The sequence below is a fragment of the Salvia splendens genome, chromosome 11 (assembly GCF_004379255.2).
Source record: "Salvia splendens isolate huo1 chromosome 11, SspV2, whole genome shotgun sequence".
NCBI lineage: Eukaryota > Viridiplantae > Streptophyta > Magnoliopsida > Lamiales > Lamiaceae > Salvia > Salvia splendens.
The window spans coordinates 16,240,339-16,267,526 of record NC_056042.1 but is presented as its reverse complement, the minus strand read 5'-3'; the positions used below and the strand labels follow the sequence as shown (position 1 = coordinate 16,267,526).

Below are 27,188 nucleotides of genomic sequence, written 5' to 3'. Positions count from 1 at the left end.
GAGGAGAGAAGTCTGGAATCATCAAGACGTCATTTCCTTGAAGAGCTTCTCTTAGCATCTTCCGTTGCTAAGCCATGACTGACTGCCCGAACTCGAAGAAATTACTAAGGCAGTTGTTAGTGGAGATATCTCCAAGATATTGATGGATCTGAGTCGAGCTTCCTTAGACACCCCAGTGGTGCTTATCTCCATAAACTTTACCACCGCTTCGCCATGTTTGGGTCCTTCACTATTGCACATCTTTACATACACCAAAAAACAAGATGAAATTAACCACATTAAACACATTAGCAGGGTCATTTATTATCATGAAACCCAAAATATTTTTAAATCCTCTACCCGATCCTCGGCCGGGCGTGTCTAGTGCATTTGGAGACGGTGAAGAGCATGGTGATCAGCAGGCTCCGTGATGGCCGTGTACTAAGGCCACTAGTAAGTAAGGTCATGAACGAGCATGCCATTAGCCTTATTCACCATAGGGCCCCTTAGTTCTCCATCAATATTGTTGGGAGAAGTGACCATCTCGATGTATGGTTGATCATCATGGTCTTAAGCATGAGCATCACCTGCCCACATGGACAACCCTAATCTAGAGTAGTCTACTATCTGCACTGTAATAAAAAAACACTTAATTAGATCCAAATTAATAGCAGTATTAAACAATCGATGGCAATGAATGAGGTTTTGAAGACTGACAGAGTAGAAGGGAGCGGCGGACACAACGCTGATGGGGCTTAGGGGTTCCGCCAGGGCATAAAGGGCAGTTTAGATGAGTTGGCTCGAGCCATTCTCCACCACGTTGTGGCGATCTTCCACGATGGTGTTTTCTACCAAGTTGTGGAGATTTTTGATTTCTTGCTCGAGTTTAGGCAACACAAACCACCAGAAGCTCTTGGGGTTGGTGAAGTAACTAAGGGCTTCGGAATGTTTTTCGCCAATTGAATTATAGTAGGCCTCGTACATGGTGGGATCACCCCGGATGGAGTATAATTATTTGTCAGTTTGACGTAAAATATGTAGATAACATATCAATAAACATGCCCACACCATACTAATAATTGGAAAAGAAAAAATCTAAACACTAAACATACACACACCACCAAAGCGCGTGCGTTCACACACACCAACATGCATACACACATTCACAGGCCAGCACCAGCTAACACACATTATGCACACACATACACACCATAATAATATGATCCAAAATATTTGGTAAAAATGCTTTTGAATTAATCAATTATTTTGGTGGAATAAACATATTGATTATTTACATTTCATTCCATTCCATTCCATTCCACTCTGTTCCTATATTATTTGTATTTCTAATCACTACCAAGCAAGAGAATAGAATGAAATGATTTCATTCTCATGTTCATTCGTTCCTTCCTTATTCTATTCTATCGTACCAAAAAGGGCCTAAGAGTTTCCAAGAGTGCATTGCGTTAGTTGACATAAAATATGGGGAAGGCTGCACTCATACAAAATACATAGACTATCTAACACTAACAATTCTCATATAAAAGAAAGAGACCATTTATCATAATAATAAGAGTAAACTTCTTAGACTACCATGGGAAAAAATTACTAATATATATATGAGAAAAAAAAACTTTAAAACTGATCCTTTAAAAATGAGGTTCGCACATTTTAGGTCCATGAACTTGAAAAAATATAATCACATGTCCCTAAAAAATAAGTAATCTCATAGCAGCTGCTCCACCTTTACTCTTAAATCTAACATTACATATATAGTTTTTTTTTTAATTCTCAATTTATATAAAAATACAATGTACATATATAGATATTAAATTAAAAATCGCCCTTTACATTTTTTAAAATTGGTATAGGTATTTACATATTTTAGATGTGTACCCATCAAAATAATTGAAAAATTGTATTGATAATTATTTACTTATCAAATGGTAGAGTAACTGTGTCTATATTTTGCAATTGCGGTGCTTGCAGTTACAACAACGTGCGTTGAATGACCACTTAATCAAACGGTAGAGTTAGTGTATGTTTATATTGTGAAATTCAGCATGCAGTTATACAGCTAATAAGGTATAATGCAAATGTGGTACGTGCAGTTATACAATACTACAATACTAGATATAGTTGATATTTGCATTTCAGATATCCTATATAGATTTCCAATTACAATTGCTTCTCCCCGTGAGGATTACATAGAAATATGTACAATAAAAATTTCCATACTCAACTTCTTATGCTATGTAATTTTAAATAATTGATATTTTATAGTTTATCAATATTTGTATTAATTTTCGGGAATGCATTGCATTGCATTGATAGACATAGAATATGAGAAAGGTTTGTCTATTTACTGTGAACCATCGACTACTTTATACAAAATACAAATACAAATACAAATACAAATACTGGATAGGAATAGGAATGCATATAAGGTGGATGTTTGTTTTCTCATATAATAACCATTTTCTAAAAAATATCATCCTTCCAATTTTGGCCAATAGATATACAGATTGGATGGATTCGATCGCAACTTAAAACATCTAGTTTCGATTTTTTTGGTATCCTATAATCACTCCATTTAATTTTATATATCTTCCTATTTTTATATCTACTATATTTCTTCCGCAATATATTTTTGAAATTTTTACAAACTTATAAATATTCTCGAACAAATTAACCAAAGTTTCTCGCCGAATAACCAAATTCTCGCAAATTTCGTACAAAATAAGCAAACTTTCGTAAAAAAAAAAAACAATCGCTCATAATCGCACATACAAGCCAACTAAATTGAAGAACATCCATCCATCTTCTTCAATTTTCACTGAAATTCACAGAAAACCCACGACGAACCCATTTACCTCAACTTAGCACAAGTCTATGGAAATTAAAACCCAACCAAAACTAACCGGGAATTAATAGGGTTAATTAGCCGAAATTAACATAACACCGCCAAAACTAAAGTTTGCTTATTTTGTACGAAATTTTGCTAATTCTTTGCGAGAATTTGGTTATTCAGTGAACATGCATATATTCGTACACATTAACTGCAGTAAGAAAGTAAGAAATCCTGTAGTCTATATGCTTAAACTCTCACATTTCTACTAACATAATATTCCGCCAATAGATGTCCCAATTTTGAACAGTTCAGGTTTTAAGAGGTTGTTTAACTTTGTAAAAGAAAGTGGTAGAAAAAGTTAATGGAATGTGGATCCTACTCTTTTATATTGATTTTATAATAAAATGTCGTAGAATGAGTTAGTGGAATGTGTGACCATTTGTTAAAAGTGATAAACGTGAAATGGAATATTTATTGGCGGGGTACGAAAAAGAAAAAATGAGACAGTTAATGGCGGACGGAAGGAATATATCACTATATCATAATATAAATCTTAATATCAAGCATGTATCCGTCCCAGGGTATTAGACTCGTATACCATTTTGGGGTGTCCCAACATACTTGACCACTTTCTATTTATGGTAAAAAATTAAAGAATTTAAGTAACACCCTTATTACAATTAGGATTAAAATATTGTTAATTAATCCAATGTTAATTGAATGGAAATCGGTACCCACCCACCAACATCATTTCATTTTTATGTCTTCTCTCTCTTCCAGACTCAATCCCTCATTCTCTCTCCACGCCTCTTCCAAAAAAAACCTAGATCTAACATTTTCTCTCAAACTCACGCATCCATGGCTTCCAACGACGAAATATGTGAGCCTAATCCAAGCGATGATGGGTGGGTTAACCCCCTACCAATATCTTGTGCAGGTAGAAGCTGATACGTTAAACTTCTCCCGAGCTTCCTTCACCGTGTCTCGCGGTGGCTTGCCGTTTATGCATCTCTCATTGATGAACTGCACAATTTGTTGCTGAAGCTTTGTACATATACTTGTGGCAGATCGCTGCATTCTGGATCTTTTGTGTTGTGTGAATGTAAAGTAGGTGTAAGAATATTTATGGCACACTGGAGTATTTATGTTAGTCTATGGCACCACTTGTAGTGATTTCACTGAAAATTTGAAAAAATTGAACAGGTAGCATATGTGGTAGAAGTGGCGCCACTTTTTTTAACTTGAAAATTTCATCAGGCGCTAAATGTGAATCAAAGTGAATCAAAATTTCAATTTAGTTTTGATCTTTTCCTAGTCATTGATTATTTTAATGTTTGCAATACATATTGTTTGAAATATGCTCAATTTGAACTTGACGTCGTATTTAGCATTCATTAAATATGGATACTTTTAATATGAGTAAAGTTAATTAGAAATATGCTTTGAAATATCAGTAAGTTAAATGCATGCATACAAAAAATTAATTATTCCATTTATTTTAAATTTAAAAATAAAATACAACATATCACCTAATCTACTTTATTACCAACTTCATTTACACCACTAAACACCACCTCCTAAATTCCTATGCCCAAAAGAAGTGAGTCTAATACTCTGGGACGGAGGAAGTACATCTTAAACGTACAATAATATTGTAGTTACATACACAAAGAATAATATATGAGCAAAAAATAAATCTCATTTATACACAGACCTTTTAAATTGTTCTTATCTCTTCATCCACATCTATAATTCCATAATCATTTTCTTTTCCCTAGCAAAAAAATAGCAAGGCTTTCGAATTACAGTGGCATATTGCATTAAATTCCAATACAACAAAAATGACTAAAAAGCATCAAACTTAAATAATGCTGAAAAAATGCTTCTTTGGATAGATTTTGTAAGTCTCCAGTCAAAATAAAATATTTGAAGAAAACAACAAATACAACTTATTATAATGGAATCTGAATGCAACCCATCTATATAGGGAATCAAGCATGTAAACTAGATTACATCTTAAACACAAAGATAATATTAATAATGTATGAAAGGAGTGAGGCACTACGATAATAAGATATGTCACATTAACAAAAAATAACATGACCTTTGTTGTTATCTTTTCATCAACAGCCACGAGTATCCATCATTGTTTTCTTTTTCCTAGAAAAATGAGCCATGCCTTCAAATTAGAGTGGCATATTTCGTTAAATTCCCATGTCATGTAGCAACAAATTAGAGTGACATACTCCCTCCCTCCGTCCCACATAATTTGACCCAATTTTCCATTTTGGGTCGTCCCACATAATTTGACTCATTTCACTTTTACCATTTTTGGTAGTGCACCCCACATTCCACTAACTCATTCTTACTCACATTTAATTATAAAACTAATATATAAAAGTAGGACCCACATTCAACTAACTTTTTCAACTCACTTTTCATTATATTTCTTAAAACCCGTGCCCGGTCAAAGTGTCCCAAATTATGTGGGACGGAGGGAGTATTTCATTAAATCTCATGTAGCAAAAATGAATTAAGGTAAAAAAGTATTAAAGATCGCTAGAAAGGAAAAAAAGAATTATTGGTTACTTAGTATTCGTTAAATTAAAATATTTGAAATGCAACGAACCCCTATAAATAGGGAATCAAGCAGCCCTGAAAATTGTGTCTAAGAGAGAGACTCAGCAAACTAAATCAACCAACTTAGAATTTACTTTAAAATAAAAGAAAGGAAAAATGGTGAGCACGGAAGCCGCAGTTGTGATCGAAACCTCCGTCCCTTCACCTTTTGTGGCGGTGGCCGCTGAGGTTGAAGCTATTGAGTCGATCCTCACTAACCTTAACCTTAACCTTAACCTTAACCTTCAACCTCTTCCTATTCTCGATTTTGATAAGTATGCATTGTTTTTATTTATTTATTTTTGTGTGTTTTGTCTCTCCCTCTTGCTCTCTCTTACGCAGCCTGTATGTGGTTTCTCTTCTAATGCATATAGTAGTGCTCAGTTTTGTTTTTTTATCAACATTTCGCATAACACAATCTATTTTTAGCCAATTCTTGATGTGTTTTTCACTTATTTTGTGCTACTTCGGTGTGTGTTTTCTCTTTGCGTCATGTGTACAATTTTTCTTTATTTATAGACAAATTAAAGAAATGTTGAATAATAATGTTAGGGGTGATCCCACCATGTACGAGGCCTACTGGAAATCAGTTGGCCAACATTTCAAAATCACTCTACCTGCATCCATATTACTGAGCTATTTCGCCAACCCCAACAGCTTCTGCTGGTATATGCTCCCTAAACTCGAGCAAGAAATCAAAAATCTCCACAATCTGGTCGGAAACGCCGTCGTGGAAGGTCGCCACATCGTGGTGGGGAACGGCTCGAGCCAGCTTATCCAAGCCGCCCTATACGCCGTCGCTGAACAACGTCGTGTCTGCGGCTCCCTTCTACTCAGTCAGTCTTGAAATCCTCATTAGTTGAAATGTTTGTCATTAATTGTTTCATGTTGCTATTAATTTGGATCTAATTAAGTCTTTGTTTATTGTAGTGTTATCCACAAATATCAGACTATGTTAGATCAGGGCTATTTAAGTGGGGTGGCAATGCTCATGCTTACGTCGACCATGATAGTCAGCCTTACATCGAGATGGTCACTTCCCCCAACAATCCTGACGGGGAACTAAGGGTCCCTGTTGTGAATAAGGTCAATGGCATGCTCGTTCATGACCTTGCATACTACTGGCCTCAGTACACGGCACGGCCATCACGGGTCCTGCTGATCACAATATTATGCTCTTCACCGTCTCCAAATGCACAGGACACGCTGGATCAAGGATCGGGTAAATGATCTAATAATTCTTTGGTTTTCACTGCAAGAAGTGACCTTGTCGATAATGGCATGTGGTTAGTTTCATTTTGTTTTTTGGTTTATGTGAAGATGGGCGATAGTGAAGGACCCAGATGTGGCAAAGCGGATGGTAAAGATCAGCACAATTGGGGTGTCCAAGGAAGCTCAACTCAGAGCTATCGGTGTCTTGGAGATGATCACCACCAATAGTTGCCCAAATAATTTCTCTGAGTTCGGGCAATCTGTTATGGCTGAGCGATGGAGGAAGCTGAGAGAAGCTCTTCAGGGAATTGACGTCTTGCAGATTCGTGATTTCCCTCCTCAACACTGCAACTTCAAAAGAGACTTTCTTCATTGCACTCCAGGTAAAGAAAGTGTAGTGATTTTTTGACTTTGTACATTTGCGTTGGTGAACAATAGTGTATGATATTTTCCTTTTTTAATAGGGTACGCATGGATGAAGGCCCAAGTGGGTATCAATCTGGAGGAGGTGATGAAGGAGGAGAGGGTTCGAGTGCGAGGAAGCAAGACTTTCGGGTGCCCTAGCAACTATGCTAGGCTTAGTATGCTAGGCATGGAAAATGACTTTGATCTTCTTTTGAAGAGGCTTCCCTCTCTTCCTCACTTGTATGTCCTTCATCTGTTTCAGCCAAATGGTGCAGTGGTCTCAGTACCTGATGTAATCGACAAAATAACCTTAGTGGATAAATGATGTGTATCTAATTCAAGATTTGTAGGACCTCCTATGCACGTACGATCTTTCACCTCCTAATCATAGATTATCTGTAGAACATAGAAATCCGCTATCCTATTTGCCAATACACTCACCAAACCTCATCAAACCTTCTCGAATAATTAGTTAGGTTGCCTAATATGGTAAAAAATAATTAATCTTGTAACGTCGAACACCTCTCAAGTATATGCATACATATAACGATTAATGCGAAGTTATAGCCCATTAGAAGCATTGAAAACAAATAATTGCAAGTAAAGTTTGAAAAAAGTTAGGATATAAAAGTAAAGTAACAAAAAAACATTACTTTTAACACTTATAATTCATCAATATAAGCTCCTTATAGATTAGGAGACTAAAAAATTCATTCTAAGAATGCATAAATAAAAAAATAGTAACTCGACGTCTCACTTCTTTATTTAAACTTTTAATCTCTTGCTTTGCTTGATCTTCTCAATGGAAATTATAATAGATATTAATGTAGATTATAATAAAATATACTCCATCCGTCTTGACTAATTTGAGGCATTTCTTTTGAACACGAAGATTAAGTAATTGTGATAATGAGTTAGTTAAATGTAGATAAAATAAAATATAAGAGAAAATAAAGTAGGAGAAAAACCACAGTAAAAATGATTAGATGTTTTTTTTGGCAAAAAAGGAATCAACTCGACTTAATTGGGACATCACGAAAAGGAATATGACTCAACATGGCTAAGAAGAAGGAAGTACTATATATGGAATATAATAAGGAATGCCAATCGTGCGGGCTAATTCGATTTTGAAATTTTATCGGTTAAAATTTTCAGCCTTAACACAAACACATTTGGATTTTGGAGTAGCCCAACAAGTTAATCGGTTTAAAAACAAATAACTTAATCATATACTCGTTTTTAATGTTAAGAATCTTATTTCTATAATGAATAATAGCTATTTAAATCATGAAGTTTGGTCAAATTCTGGTCTGTCTTATGAACTTTGAAATTGGAATATCAAAATCTCGATGATTTATTTTTTTTCTCAATTTTCCCGTCTATACACAAATCAACGTCTTTTTGTGACGTTAAAAAAGACAATATTTCAATAAAATAAGAGATAAATGGAAAATAAAAGAATATAAAAGAAAAAAAATTCTTATATCAATTAAACACGTCGTTTTGAATATAGTTAAAAGGGACATTTTGTGCATGAAGTGGACAACTGAAAAAATTGAAACTAGGTGATTTAATATTCTAATTTCAAAGTTTATGGAGATACCAGAATTTAACCAATCTTAAACCATTTAAATGGCTATTTAACCCATTAATCAATATACTAACTAATATCACCCTGGACATCCATTATTTACACAATTTTTATGGCTACAACTATTTGATTAAGAGGGGAAATTTCAATTTTGGACTACATTGTCCTTCAACTTTTGTTTTATTTATAGTCTTTTAAAACATTTTCACAATCAGTGTTTCAAAAAGTGTAATTACACCTATAATTGATAATCATCTTTATCGATTTGTTAGATTCATTTGTTAGATTGGCATAGCAAGCATAACGAGATGGAAAGGTAACAAACTATCCGTTGAATAACCATAGGGCTTGGCAATTTTCGACACGACAACCCGATAATCCGACACGAATCCGCACGAAAATATTCGGGTTTGGGGTCAAGTCTGTATATGGATCTGTGTCCTCGCACTCTCGGGTGACCATATCAGTGCGATAATTTCGGTGGGTTCGGGTCGGATGGCGGTCGGGACATACGGGTATGAAAACCATTTTTTTTTAACATTAATATTATTATTTTATTATATTTAAAATATATATATTACTTTTAATATGCCTTGTTCATTTCTTTTAGCTCGTTTGTACTCGATTTGTCGATCAATCTTCTAACAAATTGGCGCAGTCTGTGGAAACGAGGATTGGGTGATTGATCGGCGCAATGGCTTCTGCAAAGGTCGAGATTGAAAAATTCATCGGCAAGAATGATTTTGGATTATGGCGTCTCAAGGTGAAGGCCATAATGATGCAGCAAGGTCTGTGGGAGATCTTGAAGGATGGGAAGGAGCTGCCGCTTGATAAAGCGGATGAGAAGGAGGATGTGAAGGCGCAAGATCTCCAGAATAAGGCGTTCAGCACGCTGATCCTCAGCCTCAATGATCGAGTGTTGAGGGAAGTCTCAAAGGAGGAGACTGCAGCTGCGGTGTGGAAGAAGCTTGAGTCACTCTACATGACCAAGTCTCTCGCGAACAGACTTCATCTGAAACAAAGATTGTTCACCTTCAAGATATATCTTGGAGCAACTTGAAGAATTTGGTAAATGTGTAGATGATCTTGAAAACATAGATGAGCAGATCAAGGATGAAGATAAGGCGCTTATGCTACTGAATTCTTCGCCAAAGTGCTATGAGCAATTTAAAGATGTTATTCTTCTTGGCAGAGGAAGTATATTCTGCCCTCAAACTCAAGGAGTTCCAGAAATCAGCATTCAAGCCACTGGATCAAGCTGCAGAAAGCCTGAACACCAAAAGTTCATTCTCAAGAAACAATTCGAGAAGAAAGGAAATGGAAGCAAGTCCAAGCAAAGTCAGTCTAAAGAGGCTGGTGCAAAGGAAACTCGAAGTTGTCACTGGTGCAAAAAATCGGGGTACATCAAGAAAGACTGCTATGGCTGGAAGAGAAAGCAAGCTGCTGAGGCTGAGAAGGGTGCAAACACCGCTGATATCACTGAAGAGGTGGAAGAGCAGAGGCCCTCAACATCACTGGCTAGGACATCATGACTTCTTGGGTGATGGATTCCGGATGTAGCTTTCATATGACTTCCAAGAAGGCTTGGCTTACTGATATGGAGGAATCCAGTGGATCTGTACTGCTTGGGAACGACCACATCTGCAAGGTGGAGGGGATGGGAAATATCAGATTCATCATGCATGATGGATCAGTGAGAACTCTCTCTGAAGTGAGGTACATCCCTTCCATTAAAAGAAATCTGATCTCTCTTGGTATGTTAGAAAGAAAGGGAATGAGTTTCTCTTCCTCCGAAGGTTTACATGAGGGTTATCAAGAATGGTAAAGTTGTGATGAGAGCAAAGAGGACTAACAGCCTGTACTATCTTGAAGCCAAGGTTGTGGTCAGGAGCTTAACTTGGCTGAGAAGTTGAGTCTGAAATCTTGGCATCTCAGATTAGGCCATCTTGTTGAATCTGGTCTGAAGGAGCTGGGCAAGAAAGGGGTTATCAAGCTTAATGTAGATGAAAGACTTAGCAGCTGTGAGGAATGCATCTTGGGAAAAGAGCAAGAAGCAGCCCTTCAAGTCAGCTAAGCACAATTCTGGATCACCAATGGACTATGCTCACAGTGATATTGATAAGTCGTATTCTAGGCCTTGGTTACGGGTCAGTATGATGTGCTTAATTGATTATATTTGCAAAACAGTTGTTTAAAGTGTGCAGGTTAAGCATTCTAGCCAGTAGGGAAGTTTCGGAATGTTTTTAGGTGAAGAAGGCGCCAGCATGATCTCATACTGATCAGTATTCGTGCTAAAACGGCTTGAGATGGAGAAGACGGATAGCTGGGACGGATTACCCACAATTAGGGCAAAGAAGTCAAATTGCAACGAGGATTTACCCCTAAAATCAAGGGTAGCCTCCCTATAAAAGGAAGCTAAATTGGAGAGAAAGAGGGGAGGATACAACATTCACTCATTCAACACACCATCTTTAGGTAGAAATTTCTCTCGGTAGCTTCAGTTTTTCAGCCGTGTCCCGCTTCTTGCCTCGCCGTAGCCATGATCACTTGACGTTCAAATGTTCCCAGACTTCCAGTCATCGTCCATTCCAGCTAGCAAGATCGTAGTTTAGAGTCTCATCGCCCGGAGTGGCAAAACACTTTTACTTTGCTTTCGTAGTTTTAAATTTCTCGCTTTCCTTACGTTGGATCTTGTTTACCTTTGGATATTTTCTGTTTTTGAAATACTTTGTTGAAGATCCGAACGTGTTTATGCTATGAAGTTGATTTCCGTTTCGGTTATTGTGGTGTTTCTTTATTCCCTTGCCTAGTTAAGCTTAGATCTAAAGTTTCTCGGTGTTTAAAGTGCTGATTCTCTCAATTCCGTTTACGTAACAAATTTCTTTAGGATAGATAAACAAGTACTGTTTGATCGGAAAGTAGGTCGTTGCATGCAAAGCTTAGTTTTAATTTCTGAATCGTTCTTTCATGTTGACCAGTATGCAGAAGTCCAGTTTCAGTGTTTGATTTCGGATTTGATTTCTTAGTTTTGGATCTGTGTTTGTGAGTTGTTAATCTGAGTTTTTCCGTGTTGAATCTGAGTTGTTATCTGAATTTTGGAAGTGTTTGTTGAAGAAGATGATGTCTATTTCAATTGGAGGGGACCACTTCCTTTTCAAGATGCTTTTGCTTTTGTCTTCACTTTTAGTTAAGCCCTGTCAGCCCAGTCACAAAACTTTCACTACACTCTGAATATTCTGTTTAGCCCGAAATAGAAACCCGTACCTTCCAAATATTTTCTGTTACAAAATTGTCCCCCCATTCCACGTACACAGTTACATTCCAAATGTTTTCCTTACCGTCTGACCAATAGAACACCTCCTTTAAGTTCCAGCCTAGGTAAGAAACTCAACCCAGCGTGGTAGCTAACCAAATCTTCCGATTGTCACCGCGGTAGTTTAAGAACGCACCATCTCTGTGGGATTCGACCCTTACCACCACTATACTGATCAGTAGGAGTGGGTTGAGAAATTTTTGAAACCAGGGTCTAGGCTTAGTTAGGATTTCTATCCTGATCAGTAGGATATATCCTTGCTTGAACGACACCTACGCACCTTAGGTCCTTTCAAATGGCGCCGTTGCCGGGGGATGGATAGCGTTATTTGCAATTACTGTGAGTGATACTTCGGTGTATATATTGTGCATAACCTTTCTTTTTTTTCTTTCTTTTCAGTTTATGAGAAGCAGTTCGGCTCCTGACCAGTGGAGGCCGAAGATACTTCAGCGAGGATCGATACTCGTAACCACTCGATCCGGGTTGTCGACGGCTTTATCTGACTTAGGTTCGAGTAGCGACGAAGAGCAATACAACATAGAAGGACCAATACCAGAGGAGATACCACTGTTGGAAGGCATTCCAGTTCTGATGGCCGCCAACGGAGATGAGGATCCAGAGATCGGTACCCTTAATGCGCATACCGAGGGAGAACCATCGCAAGCCATAGTCGTCACTCCAGGGCAAACCGCCTGCGATGTGAAGCCTCATGTGATCGCGATTCTGCCTACATACTGTGGGAAGAGCTATGAAGGGCCGTATGAGTTTCTGCATGAGTTTTGTAAAATTTGTAGGGCGCAGAGGAGACCAGCAGGAGCGAATGAGGATGATTATAGGTTGAAGGCCTTGCCATTTGTGCTCAAAGGGGAAGCCAACACCTGGTTCATGCGCCTGCCCCCCAACTCCATTGAGACTTGGGCCGATTTCAAGTCAGCATTCCTAGGCGAGTTTTTCCCGTCATCAAAGACAAGCGCGCTGAAAAGGGAAATAACTAATGTGAAGCAAGGATATGATGAACCCTTGAGCGATTATTGGGCAAGATACATGGGTCTTTTGGAATCATGTCCCAACCATCGCATGGCGGACATTGAAGTGCATCATACTTTCTACGAAGGTATGAACGCGGTAACCAAGGATCTAGCAAATTCATCGTCAGGAGGAAGCTTCACACAATTACGGGTCAGCGAAGCGAAGAGAGTCCTAAGGAAGCTACTGAATGCAAAGAAAGAGTATGACCATTCAAGGGAAGGATACAACCGAGAGCGGGCTGCTGTTGTCTTGTCTACTGATCAGGAAAATAAACTGGAGCAGAAAATGGACTTGAAGATGGATGAGCTGAAGAAGTCACTTCTGAGTGCGATCGAGAAGAGCACCCCACCACCTCCCCCAGCTGGGAATTACAAAGGTGCAGAACAGGGAAATCAAGGACCGAACTATTGAACAGCCTAGTGACTACGTGAATATGGAACAGGTCAATGCTGCGGGGTACTTCAATTCCAGTGGGCATTGGATTCAGGGTAGACAACGGGATGCACCATGGAGGGATCATCCAAACTTTCGATGGGGAGACGGGGGCCAAAATCAGAACTAAGGACAAAAACCAGTATAACCCCAATCCAAACCAAAACCCTAACCGTGGACTAGCAAACCAGACTACCAGCCCAACTGGTCAGGAAGAAACCAACAAACCCAAAATCAAAGCCCACAAAGCCAAAACCCGAATCCTGTTTATGTACCACCCCACCAGAGAAACTTCCACAGTTTCCAAAATCAGCCAAATCATGCACCCCAACACCATCAGAACCAAAATCAGTTTCAAGCCCAGCACCAGAATCAATATCCTCAAGATCAGTACGTCCCTCCTGCCCAGTATAACCAATACCCGCCTAATCAAGGCCAGCAAAACTTCCAGAACTACCAACACAAGGGCCGAATAATTTCCAAAATCCGAACAGGCCAAGGAGGTCCGTTGAGGACATGATGGGTGAAATGCTAGCGTCACAACAGAGCATCAAAGGAGAATTGCAATCCCATAACGAGGTCGTGCAGGGGATGCAAAATGCCCAGAAAGAAACATAAGGCGAACATGGATATGATGAATAGGCAGTTAGCCCAACTGGCCAGTTCGGTGGGTGATTTGAAGGGAAATGCAGGGAAACTACCATCTACAGTCCAAATACCCGAAAAGGCAAATGTGAGTAAGGTTACGTGAGGTCAGGAACTACTTATGACGCGCCTCAACCCAAACGACCTAGTGGAGGATCTAACGGAACGAAGATAGGAGGCGATACCGTTTCAGCGGAAGAACTAGGGAGGCCTATGCCTCAGATGCAGGATCCATTCTTCTTGGATGCTACACCAATTGCAGGAGATGAACCCGAAACCCTACTGACCAGAAAGGAACCTCATCGAGAGGAAGAGCCCAGAATGGAAGCTCAGACTCAGGAACTACCCCGGAAAGACTCCAAGAAGGTTGCTAAGGGACAAGTAGATGAGAAAAAAGGGGAGAAACCATTCCCATTCCGATTTGTTACAAAGAGGAAGAAAGAGAACCCGGTTGACTATTTGTCGATTTTTGGGAAGTTGGATGTCACCATACCATTTCTCCAAGCCGTGAAACTACCCTCCCTTGGGAAATTCATAAAGGATTTCATAGCCGGGAGAGCCCAGAAAGATGGCAAGATTATGGTGGAAGGGATAGCGTCAGCAATAGTGCAAGAGACGTTACCACCCAAGAGAGCCGACCCAGGTATGTTTACCTTACCAATAACTGTTGGAGATGTGAAGGTCGAACATGCAATGTGTGATTTGGGGGCATCTATAAATGTCATGCCATTGTCTATCTATAACCGGTTGAAGGGAGTGAGGCTGTCAAGTACTAGAGTATTGATCCAACTGGCTGATAGGTCATGCATAAGTCCGGAGGGAGTTTTAGAGGATGTATTAGTTAGAGTGCATGATTTTACATACCCTGCTGATTTTATGTGATCAAAATGAGTGAGCATGAAGCGAGGGAGTCTAGTGGAGTCTTGTTAGGAAGACCATTTTTGAGAACGGCCAAGACGATCGTGGATATGGCTGAGGGGACAATTTGCATTGATTTCCATGGAGAGAAATTTACTTTTGATATCAATGATGCCATGAAGAAACCTATTGATTCTGAAAATCTATGCTATGTTGATGTGATTGACCCTTTAGTCCAAGATTTTCTTGAGACCGAACTATTGCAGGAGAGACTCCAGGCTTTAGATGTATATGAACAGGCTGACGTAGAAGCTGCTGCATGGTGTGATCTGATCAGTAGCCAGGGGTTGACCGATGAAGAAATTGAAGGAGCAATCAAGGATTTTTGTCAAAAGTCGGAGTTCATAGGAGCCGCAGGGGCTCAGCTACCAGTCAGTATAGAAGAACCATCAGAAGGAGATTTAGAAAAAGGGAAAGAGTCCGAGAAAAACCCCCTAACCGAAGACACACTTCCACCCCAAGTTGAGCTGAAGAAGTTACCCTCGAATTTGAAGTATGCCTTCCTCGGAGGTGAGGACTCCTATCCAGTGATCATCAGCAGCAGCCTTACGAAGGAACAAGAAGCTAGGCTACTGACCGTGCTGAGCAAGAACAAGAAGGCGATTGGATGGAGTCTTACAGATTTAGTTGGAATTAGCCCCGACGTCTGCATGCACCATATTAGGCTGGAAGATGGAGCAAGGGCACATCGAGATGCCCAAAGGAAAGTAAACCCTAACATGCGAGAGGAAATATTGAAGGAAATCTTGAAGTTGTTGTCGCTAGGGATTATCTATTCAGTGCCAGACAGTGAGTGGGTCAGCCCAATCCACATGGTTCCAAAGAAGTCGGGAATCCAAGTCGTCCAAAATGAGAGGAATGAGCTGATTCCAACGAGGCTAGTCACGGGTTGGCGAATGTGCATCGATTACCGCAAGCTGAACAATGCAACAAGGAAGGATCACTTCCCTCTGCCTTTTATCGACCAGATGTTGGAGCGACTCGCTGGGAAGAAGTACTTTTGCTTCTTGGATGGGTACAGCGGATATTTCCAAATCTACGTGGATCCTGAAGACCAGGATAAGACCACCTTCACTTGCCCATTTGGAACTTATGCATACCGGCGCATGCCTTTCGGCCTATGCAACGCTCCAGGTACGTTTCAACGCTGCATGATGAGCATATTTTCTGATTTGATTGAGGATTGCATAGAGATATTCATGGATGACTTTACGGTCTACGGAGACTCGTTCGATTCTTGCCTTCATCATTTGGATAAAGTTCTTGAGAGATGTCAAGCGAAGAGTTTGGTTTTGAACTTTGAGAAGTGCCATTTTATGGTCACCGAAGGGATTGTTCTGGGACACGTGGTCTCGGAAAAGGGAATCCAGGTAGATCGAGCAAAGGTGGACGTTATATCTAAATTACCGTTTCCTACTGATCAGAAGGGGATTAGGGGTTTTTTGGGGCATGCCGGATTTTATCGACGATTTATTAAGGATTTCTCCAAAATCGCCCAACCCCTTACCAGGCTACTTCAAAATGACGTGGAGTTCGTTTTTGATGAGCAATGCAAGGCTGCTTTCAATCTTCTCAAGGAAAAGCTGATATCCGCACCTATCATACGGGCTCCTGACTGGGACCATCCTTTCGAAGTAATGTGCGACGCCAGCGACTTTGCGGTAGGGGCCGTGCTGGGTCAGAAGATCGATGGGAAGAGGTACGTAATTTTTTATGCGTCCAAGACTTTGAATCAAGCCCAGCGGAATTACGATACCACTGAAAAAGAGATGCTGGCAGTGGTGTATTCTTTCGAGAAGTTCCGGCCGTATTTGTTGGGATCCAAGGTCATAGTATATACTGACCATGCAGCCATTAAGTATCTGATTGCCAAGAAGGAATCCAAACCACGCTTGATCCGATGGGTACTCTTGTTACAAGAATTTGATTGAGAGGTGGAAGATAAGAGAGGAGTCGAGAACAAGGTGGCAGACCATTTGAGCAGAATAATGCAAGATGGAAACAGTGACGGAGTGCATGATAAGTTTCCAGAGGAACATTTATTTGAGGTGATTTTTGTGCCCAGGAAAATTGATTGGGAAGTAGTGTACAAACTTACTGGTCAGAATGATACAGCAAAAGGAAAGGAGAAGGTAGGGCAGGAGCCATGGTATGCGGACCTGGCTAACTACCTAGTAACTGGAGAACTTCCAGAAGCACCAAGTGTTACCAAGGCACAAAGAATGAAGATCAAGAGTGAAGCAAAATACTACTTTTGGGACGACCCCTACCTATGGAGGGTAGGATCCGATCAAGTGATAAGAAGGTGCATTCCTGACTGGGAGCAGCGGGATGTTCTAACCCACTGCCATTCGTTAGCATGCGGAGGACATTTCGGATCCAAGAAGACGGCAAGGAAGATTATGGATAGCGGTTTTTATTGGCCAACACTCAACAAAGATGCGTACGAGTTCTGCAGAAGTTGCGAGCGTTGCCAACTGACCGGTGGAATATCTGCCCGGGATGAAATGCCGCAGGTTCCTATAATAGTTTTGCGAGCTATTCGACATATGGGGAATGGATTTCATGGGGCCTTTTCCTTCGTCCTATGGCAATCTGTATATCCTAGTCGCGGTAGATTACGTCTCCAAATGGGTAGAAGCCAAGGCCACAAGTACGTGTGAAGCAAAGGAGGTGGCCAAGTTCTTAAGAGTCATATCTTCAGCCGGTTCGGTAGTTCCAAGGGCGATCATATCAGATCAAGGTACACACTTCTGTAATCGCACAATTGAAGCCTTAATGAAGAAATACGGTGTGCACCATAGACTTTCCAGCCCGTACCATCCGCAAGCCAATGGTCAAGCGGAGATCTCTAACCGTGAGATAAAGAAGATTTTGGAGAAGACTGTGAACACTTCGAGGAAAGACTGGAGTGTGAGGTTAGAGGATGCTCTCTGGGCGTATCGAACAGCCTACAAAACCCCCATAGGCATGTCCCCTTACCGGATCATTTTTGGGAAGATGTGCCATTTACCGGTTGGGATCGAACATCGAGCATACTGGGCAGTACAGAAAGTGAATATGGATGCTACAGCCTGCGAAGAGGAAAGGAAGCTGCAGCTGCAGGAGCTTGAGGAACTTAGATTGGAGTCATTCGACTCAGCCATGTGGTACAAGGAGCGAACCAAACTGTGGCATGATCGAAATCTGAGAACTAAGGAGCTCCACGTTGGCCAGAAAGTACTACTCTTCCAGTCAAGATGAAGCTTATGCCAGGGAAACTCAAGTCCAAATGGACAGGACCTTACATCATAACTGCACTCAGATCCAATGGAGCAGTAGAAATTTCAGGGAGTTTCCTAACTCGGAACCTTTCATAGTAAATGGGACATAGGTTGAAAATATTCAGGGAGAATAGCGAAGTGGGTTGTAGTGGATGAAATTCCACTGCAAACACTTACATCGGTTTCATACTGATCAGTAAGATGTGAATTTGGAATTCCACATGGCTAGTTCCTTTTTGATAATTTTCTGCGTATACTGGCCAAGTAGGATTCCAAATTACCCAAGAAAGGTGTAAATATTGTAAATACGTAATTAGTCTTTGCATGTCAGATAATCCTAAGAAAATCCAAAAAATATTTTCGGGCCTAAATTTAATTTGAGTACACATTGACCAAGAGACTACCTATTTGGTGCTATTTCAATTCTAATTTAGAGCCCATTTGAATTATTTCCCTTATTAGGTAGGTATAGAGAAAAGACGAAATTTGAATTAAGACTTATGCAGCTTTTGGCAGGGTGGCAGCGGCTGGGGAGTGGCGTGGAACAGAAGAGAGTAGACGCGATAGCCAATCAGGGGCCAGCATTCCTAACCGCCTTCTGTCCAAGCGTCGCGACCGGCAACTCCCTATAGCCGGTTGCAACCACCTGCAACTGCTATCTCTCGCTAAATTAAACGACCGTCCCAAACTTTATCCCTCACAAACCCTCATTTTCAAATTTCCCTTTCTCAAGAGATATTATCCCATACTCTCTCAAGAAAAGCGTAAATCACAAACCCTCATTTTCTTCCATTTTCTCCCAGATATCAAGGACCAAATTCCACTGTTTAACAAGCCCTAATTTCAGCCATGGGGAAGAAAGCATTTGCTACCAAAATCAAACCGCCCTCAAAGAAGGTCAGTGAGGAAAGAAACCTCGAAATACCACCACAACTAAACCCACAACGTCCCGCGCCAACACAACAAGCCCCGCCGATGGTCTCTCTGGATGCAATGACGGAGTTTCTCCGATTGCAGGATCCGAATAGGAATTGGGCAGCGGAGTTAGAGTATTTTAACCAAGGTAGAGGGCAAGGGAAGCGGAGCCGGAGCAACTCATACCTGGCAACCATGCCAGTAACCACTACGCAACCCTTGACCCCTATTTCATCTACATTGCCGATTCCGTCGATTGATTCCCACAGGAAAGCAACCCCTCAACTGGAAGCCGAAATGACAGAGACGGAAGAATTTTTTCCGACGACCCAGGAAGCCGAACTTGAGGATCTCGAGGCCATTGCGGCTTATTATGCCTCTGATGAGGAAGAAAGAGCGGAAAGGCTGAGAAGGGAGCAACAAGACCAGGAAGGGGGAGAAAGGAATTGAGGAGACGCCAGAAGTGGAAGCGGTTCACCAAGAAGTAATTAGGGAGGAGATCGACCTGAATAAGTCGGCCCAAAAGCGCGGCCTCATGACGGAAACGAGTTTGAATCAATAGTGGAGGAGGTGAATCGCAGGGAAGATACTGCTCTAATGGCTGAGGGTCTAGACCTCGCATCGAGGGCTAGTAGGAGAGGAATGAACAAGCTTTTACAGAAACCCATACCGAAGGATAGGCATCCCAGTCAGTAGGGGAAGAGGAGAGGGAAGAACAGAGTGAAGAAAAAGGGGCAGAGCAGTTGATACCCAAGTGGAAGCAGGGGATGATCGAATGCAAGTAGAGGAGGGGAGACCAACCGTAGACACTCAAGTGCCGGAAACTGTGGCGCCTCCCGTCTTAAAACCCCACCCAGTGAAGCGGCAATTGGTCCTGAAGACGCGGGTATCTCAGCGATGCCTGGGGCAAAAGAGCAGCCAGCAAGGCCAAGACAAACACGGCTGAGAACCCAGTAGAGATCGAGAGCGAGGAAGAACAAGCCACTCCAACGAAGGCAGGGGGTGAACCTGCACAGCCTACTGCTCAGGAGGAAGAAGCACAATATCAGCGAGAAAGAAAAGGAAAGGAAAAGCCGTTGTGAAGAACAAGCCGAGTACCAAAAAAACCGCGTACCGTGAACACAAGCATCGTGATCACTGAGGCTGACAGAGGACCCCATCAAACCGGCAAACACAGAGTGACAGTGAATATGAGATCAGTGAAGAATCTGAATCCGATAGCGATACGACCATGGAAGATGAGGAGTACAAGGAGCAGCAACTCCCTAACGATCATCGGGAACTATTGCATCCACCTGCAGAACCACTCCGATATAAGCGTTGGACGGTGGAGCTCACAGATGACGTGGTGGAGGGGATGCAATTTTTTGACTCCAAGGAGCTCCAATCCATCTATCGCACCAAGAACGCAAAAGGCAAGAAGGTTAAGTGTGGAAAGGTAATTCATCTCCCCTCGTTAGTATGAATTGAAGGTTCGGGAATCGTTTCTCGCCCTTTTCCACGAATTGGGTTTTGAATGGCTGTTAAGGAATGAGAATTTGAATGTTCCGGTCGATTTGGCCAAGGAATTTTTCGCGACCTTTCGATTCAAGGTCACAACGGATTTGGATGTAGAGTGCATCAGTTTCAGAGTATTTGGAGGAGAGATTAGGATGAATTTGATTGAATGGACTGTTCGGCTAGGGATATGCAGTTTGGAGGAGGCCATAGGGCCCGAGTGGAGAGATAGGGAGCGGGGGATTCCCCGCAGGCATGTGGACTTTGAGCCCCAGGTAGCTTGGGAAGAACTTACTCACCCCGGGGCAGGACAGTTTCAGTCCACTATCTCCCGATCTATCCATCTCAACGATCCTAATCTACGCCTGGTTCAACTCTTCTTGGGTTACAACCTTTTAGGACAGTCGAATTCGGCAGTCCGGACATCGATGACGGAATTGTATCTTATGTGGTGTGCCAAGAGAGGCAAGAAGTTGCACTTAGGGTTCTGGACTGCATACACATGTCACCTCATCGCTACCCACCCAGCACGGAATATTTCCCTCTGCCATATATTGGGAATCTTTGTGAGAAACAATGTCACCGTTTCAGAGGACGAAGACTTAACCCCCTTGACGATGGTGGACGCCCCAGGATTGTTTGATACCCCCCTATTCGTCCGGACGAATGCGGTCTACATGAGGCAAGGCGTGCCACACTTCTACGCGATGGGAGAGGAAGCTACACCCCACTGCTCGGTTGCAGCAGCTCATGAAGCACCGGCACACGACCAGAGACAAGAGGGGATGGAAAAAGCTATGGAGAAGATAGCGGAGGGAAGCAGGCAGAGATAAGGGCAGCCATGATCGGATTGGCATCGGACCAGGAACAGCGTCAAGCCAGAATGGAGAAGGAATGGATGAAGTTAGAGAGGAGAGAATAAGCAATTGAAAGCAGAGATGTCAAGCTAGCGGCAGTTATGGAAAGGATGTTGGAGAGATCTGCAGAGCAGGAGACATTGGCTCAAAAGCAAGACGCTATGGAGACGTTAGTGACTACTTGGGAGAGGAAAATCATCGATTGATCACGGAGATGGGCCGGATGGCATCCGTGATAGATTGTGTTTGTTGGAAGAAAGTGACCAGCCGAAGAAAAAGAACAAGCTACAGGAACAAGCGGCCATGCTGGCCAGGATGTTGAACCACAAGTCCCAGAGACCGTAGTGATGGAGCAAGAGGAAGAGAAAGCCGAGGTGCTGGCAACTGCCGAGGAGCCGGCAAAGGATGATGAACACCAAGCTGGAATGGAGACAGACCAACCGGAGGACCAACCGATAGAACGACCTGCACCACCTGCCCCCCACGAAGGAGCAGGAGACTCCGATAGACCCCCCCTACTGACCAAGTTAGTTTTTCTTTTTACGTTTCAGTTTTTCTTTTAACTTTTCGTATTGTTGTTAAAGTTGCGTTTGTTTAGGTAGTATAATTTGTGTTTGTGCGCAAACCCCACTTCAAAACACTTAGCCTATTCCATAGTCTAAGTGTGAGAAGTTAAGGGTTTGTTTCTTTGGAGCATGTTTTCTTTGTTTGTTTGTTTTGTTTTCTATGTCGCATGCATGTTAGCTCACACTTAGCCCATTGCATGTCTAAGTGTGCGTGATGTTTGTATATATGTGTTTGTGGTTATGTTTTGTTGATCTCTGTATAGGTGATAAAACCTCTCTCACTTAGCCTATTCCATAGTGTATAGTGTGAGAAGGTTTTTGTTTAGTTTTGCTGTCTGTTGTCTGTGTGCCATCGTACTGGCCATTACCTTTTCCACTTCACAGCTTATCTGAGGGCAGACACTTGTGAAGTGAGAGGGGGGACGCAATGGCCAGGTAGATGTATGTATATATGTGTAGTCTTTGTGTTTGTGCTTTTGTTTTGTTTTGTTAGGTCTAGTTTTATGTTGTTTGGATTGGGCTTAAACTCAACCGTCTTGAGCTGAAGGTGAGGGAAATTGAGGGGAGATAGGACTATGCTGGAAAACCTAACCATCCCGTTAGTACCTCCTAGTCAGGATAGATGAGGTGAGTATGAGAGAAAAGCCCATACTTAGAGCCAAACACGAAAGCCCTCTAAAAATGCGAGTTATAAGCCTTAAAGTGGAACCACTTTCCACATATATTGAAAAAAAAAAGAGAGAGCTGCCACAATTCGCCTAGGGTGAAGTGATCACGGGTAGCAAATACTGAAGGCAGTAGGAACCCCCCCCGTTTAAAAAAAAAAAAAAAAAAAAAAAAAAAAACCGCCTTTAGAACCCTTTCTTCTTAACCTTTTATATACCCAGATAAACACCCCAGCCGACTGGGACTGTGTAAGGCATGAAACAATGGAGCTTACTGGCCAGGAAGAAGTGCGGAAAAGCAGAAACCAGCTGGGCGAAAAAGTTAGAAGAAAATCGACCAGGGAGTCATTCCCAGTCCAAAAAAGAGAAGAAGGAATAAGGGTGGCGAAGCCACGAAGGAACGAAAAAAAAAAAAAAAAGGGAACCGAGAAAATGAAGAAAATGGTCAGAAAGATTTGACCACAAAAAAGAGATGAATGAAGGAATAAGGGTGGCGAAGCCACAAGATGCTACTGACCAGTGGAGATCAAAGCCAGAAGCGCCAACTAAAGAAAGCAACTGATCAGAAGCCTAACATACACAGTTCCCCCCCGCATAAATAAAAATAGAAATTTTGAACCTTAGAGCCTTAGGAACATCCACCGAAAACATTACAAGCCAACAACCCCGTTACAAGCCTATAAGTCCTTCAGTAGCCGCTCGTGGAATCTAAGTCCGAAGCAATTGTGGTGAGCATAATGAGAGAATGCAGTCCTAACATTCCTGGTGAGGTATGAGTGACTGAGCGAACCTAGTGTTGGGCCAGAGTGTGGGCGATCTTGACAAACAGATATACTGACTGGAAGAGAAAAGGGGGTGGCAGAAGTTCAAGGCTGTCTAAGGCCGGATTGCACCTGATCCAGAGGGGAGGGATGGTTGAAAATATAGCCCGATCTATGTGTTTTCAGTCTTTTATGTGTTTATGTTTCTCTGTGTTTGTTTGTGTTTTTCTTTGCGTCATAGTTTAGAGTCTAAGTTAGGTAGAGTCGGTCAGGGGAGTAACCAGGCTAGAATTCGACTTATTCTTTTCTTTGTTTGTTCTTCACGCTTGAGGACAAGCCTGTGGTAAGTGTGAGCAGTTTGATAAGTCGTATTCTAGGCCTTGGTTACGGGTCAGTATGATGTGCTTAATTGATTATATTTGCAAAACAGTTGTTTAAAGTGTGCAGGTTAAGCATTCTAGCCAGTAGGGAAGTTTCGGAATGTTCAGGTGAAGGAGGCGCCAGCATGATCTCATACTGATCAGTATTCGTGCTAAAACGGCTTGAGATGGAGAAGACGGATAGCTGGGACGGATTACCCACAATTAAGGGCAAAGAAGTCAAATTGCAACGAGGATTTACCCTAAAATCAAGGGTAGCCTCCCTATAAAAGGAAGCCAAATTGGAGTGAGATTTCACTCATTCACCACCATCTTTAGGTAGAAAGTTCTCTCGGTAGTTTCAGTCTTTCAGCCGTGTCCCGCTTCTTGCCTCGCCGTAGCCATGATCACTTGACGTTCAGATGTTCCCAGAATTCCAGTCATCGTCCATTCCAGCCAGCAAGATCGTAGTTTAGAGTCTCATCGCCCGGAGTGGCAAAACACTTTTACATTGCTTTCGTAGTTTTAAATTTCTCGCTTTCCTTACGTTGGATCTTGTTTGCCTTTGGATATTTTCTGCTTTTGAAGTACTTTGTTGAAGATCCGAACGTGTTTATGCTATGAAGTTGATTTCCGTTTCGTTTATTGTGGTGTTTCTTTATTCCCTTGCCTAGTTAGCTTAGATCTAAAGTTTCTCGGTGTTTAAAGTGCTGAATCTCTCAATTCCGTTTACGTAACAAATTTCTTTAGGATAGATAAACAAGTACTGTTTGATCGGAAAGTAGATCGTTGCATGCAAAGCTTAGTTTTAATTTCTGAATCGTTCTTTCATGTTGACCAGTATGCAGAAGTCCAGTTTCAGTGTTTGATTTCAGATTTGATTTCTTAGTTTGGATCTGTGTTTTGTGAGTTTGTTAATCTGAGTTTTCCGTGGTTGAATCTCGGAATTGTTATCTGAATTTTGGAAGTGTTTGTTGAAGAAGATGATGTCTATTTCAATTGGAGGGGACCACTTACTTTTCGAGATGCTTTTGCTTTTGTCCTTCACTTTTAGTTAAGCCCTGTCAGCCTAGTCATCAAACTTCCACTACACTCTGAATATTCTGTTTAGCCCAAAATAGAAACACGTACCTTCCAAATATTTTCTGTTACAAATTGTCTCCCCATTCCACGTACACAGTACATTCCAAATGTTTTCCTTACCGTCTGACCAGTAGAACACCTCCTTTTAAGTTCCAGCCTAGGTAGAAACATCAACCCAAGCGTGGTAGCTAACCAAATCTTCCAATGTCACCTGCGGTAGTTTTAAGAACGCCACCATCTCTGTGGGATTCGACCCTTACCACCACTATACTGATCGTAGAAGTGGGTTGAGGAATCTTGAAACCAAGGTCTAGGTTAGTTAGGATCCCTATCCTGATCAGTAGGATATATCCTTTGCTTGAACGACACCTACGCACCTAGGTCCTTTCACTATGTTTGAATTATCTTTGTCAAAAGTGAGAGGCCAAGGATACGATGGAGTATCAAACATGAGAGGTGAATTCAATGGATTGAAAGCATTAATTTTAAAGGAAAATTTATATGCTTGGTATGTCCATTGTTTTGTCCACCGGCTTCAATTGGTTTGTGTAGCGCTGTCTCAGACAAATCAATATGTTTGTGATTTTTTTAGTTATCATGGCTTAATTGTTACATTATGTGGATCTTCTTGCAAAAGGGCCAATCAACTTCGACAAAATGAACATGATAAACTTGTTCAAATGATGGAGAACATGAAAATTATAACAGGTAAAGGAAAAAATCAAGAAACTTCTTTGAAGAGACCGGGTGATACTCGGTGGGGATCTCGTTATGTCTCTATAATTCGTCTTGAAAATATGTGGCCTTCGGTAACAGAGGTGCTTGAAACGTACTTATTGATGGAACTGAGATCGCAACAAGGGGGAAAGTGGTAGGTGTTTTACAAAAAATAGAGACATATATGAATTTGTATTCCTTATGATCTTGATGGAAAATAATGTTAGGGATGATTCAACCACTGTCTGGTGCCTTGCAAGAAAGAGATCAAGATATTTTAAATGCTTGATTGAGAATGCTAAAGAAAGCTTGAGATCATTACGAGAAGTTGGATGTGATACTTTCTTGCAACAAGTGAATAATTTTGTGGGAGAAATGACATTGCGGTCACTAAAATGGATGATGCTGCTCCAAAACGGATTTGCATGAGGAATGTTACAAACATCACTAACTACCGTCATTACCGCGTTGAAATATTTTTCCGGTAATTTGATAAAATGTTATATCTTATTAATTTATTACATTAGATTTATTTTATACTCCTACTTAATTTTTCTTGTACAAATAGGTCATTGACTTACTTATGCAAGAGATGGAAAATCATTTTTGTGAGTCATCCAGACTTGCTCCGTTGTATGGCATGTCTTGATTTAAAAATGACCTTGCCGCTTTTGATGCTGATAAGCTTGCTCATTTTGCTAGTCTTTATCCAAAAGATTTCTCATTGAATGAATGTACAATGTTGCTTGAAGAACTTGAACTATTTGTTGGGGTGAAGAGAAAAGATGATCGATTGATTGGTATTGAAGATTTGGGTGGCCTAGCTCAGAAGAGGGTAGAAACTAAGAAAAATATAATTTTGCCATTAGTTTATCGCTTGATTGAATTGGTATTACTCTTACCCGTGGCAACTGCATCTGTTGAAAGAGTATTTTTTGATATGAAATTTGTCAACTGATCGATGGAATAGGATGGGAGATGAATGATTGGACGATAGTTGCTGATATAGAGTGAAAGGTCCATCTTCGCCACTGTTTCTAATGAAAGAATCTTGACATGTTTTCAAGATATGGATACCCGTAGAAATCAATTGTCGCGAATCGTGATTAACGAAAGAAGGGCTACTTGAATTTTAATATGTTATTTTTTTTATAAAAAATATTTTGAAATTAATGATATTTAATATTTTGTTATTTTATTTTTTTATGATATTCACACAATCAAACATTGCGAGTATAATGATAGGTAGAGGTCGTCCGCGAATAAAGGTGTCCGAGAATAGGAGTCTCATTTCTCTCGGGCACGAGTTTTAGTTGAATAATATTGGTGAATAATATTGCATTTCAAGATTTCATTTTTATATGACATCATATACATAGATTTGAATTATCACAAAAGTTATATTTTCAGAGAACATTGGATTGTACGTATATGGTAGTTTTACTGGCAAATTGCATTACTATTTGCGGGCTGAGAATGAGTTTGACTCTTCTTCTGGATTTCGTCTTCGA

General features: G+C 41.0%; 2 pseudogenes; one reads left to right on the top strand and one right to left on the bottom strand.

The window, feature by feature from the left end:
- Positions 1-67: 67 nt before the first annotated feature.
- On the bottom strand, positions 68-963 carry LOC121754510 (annotated as a pseudogene).
- Positions 964-5,566: 4,603 nt separating this feature from the next.
- LOC121754509 lies at positions 5,567-7,391 on the top strand (annotated as a pseudogene).
- Positions 7,392-27,188: the final 19,797 nt, after the last annotated feature.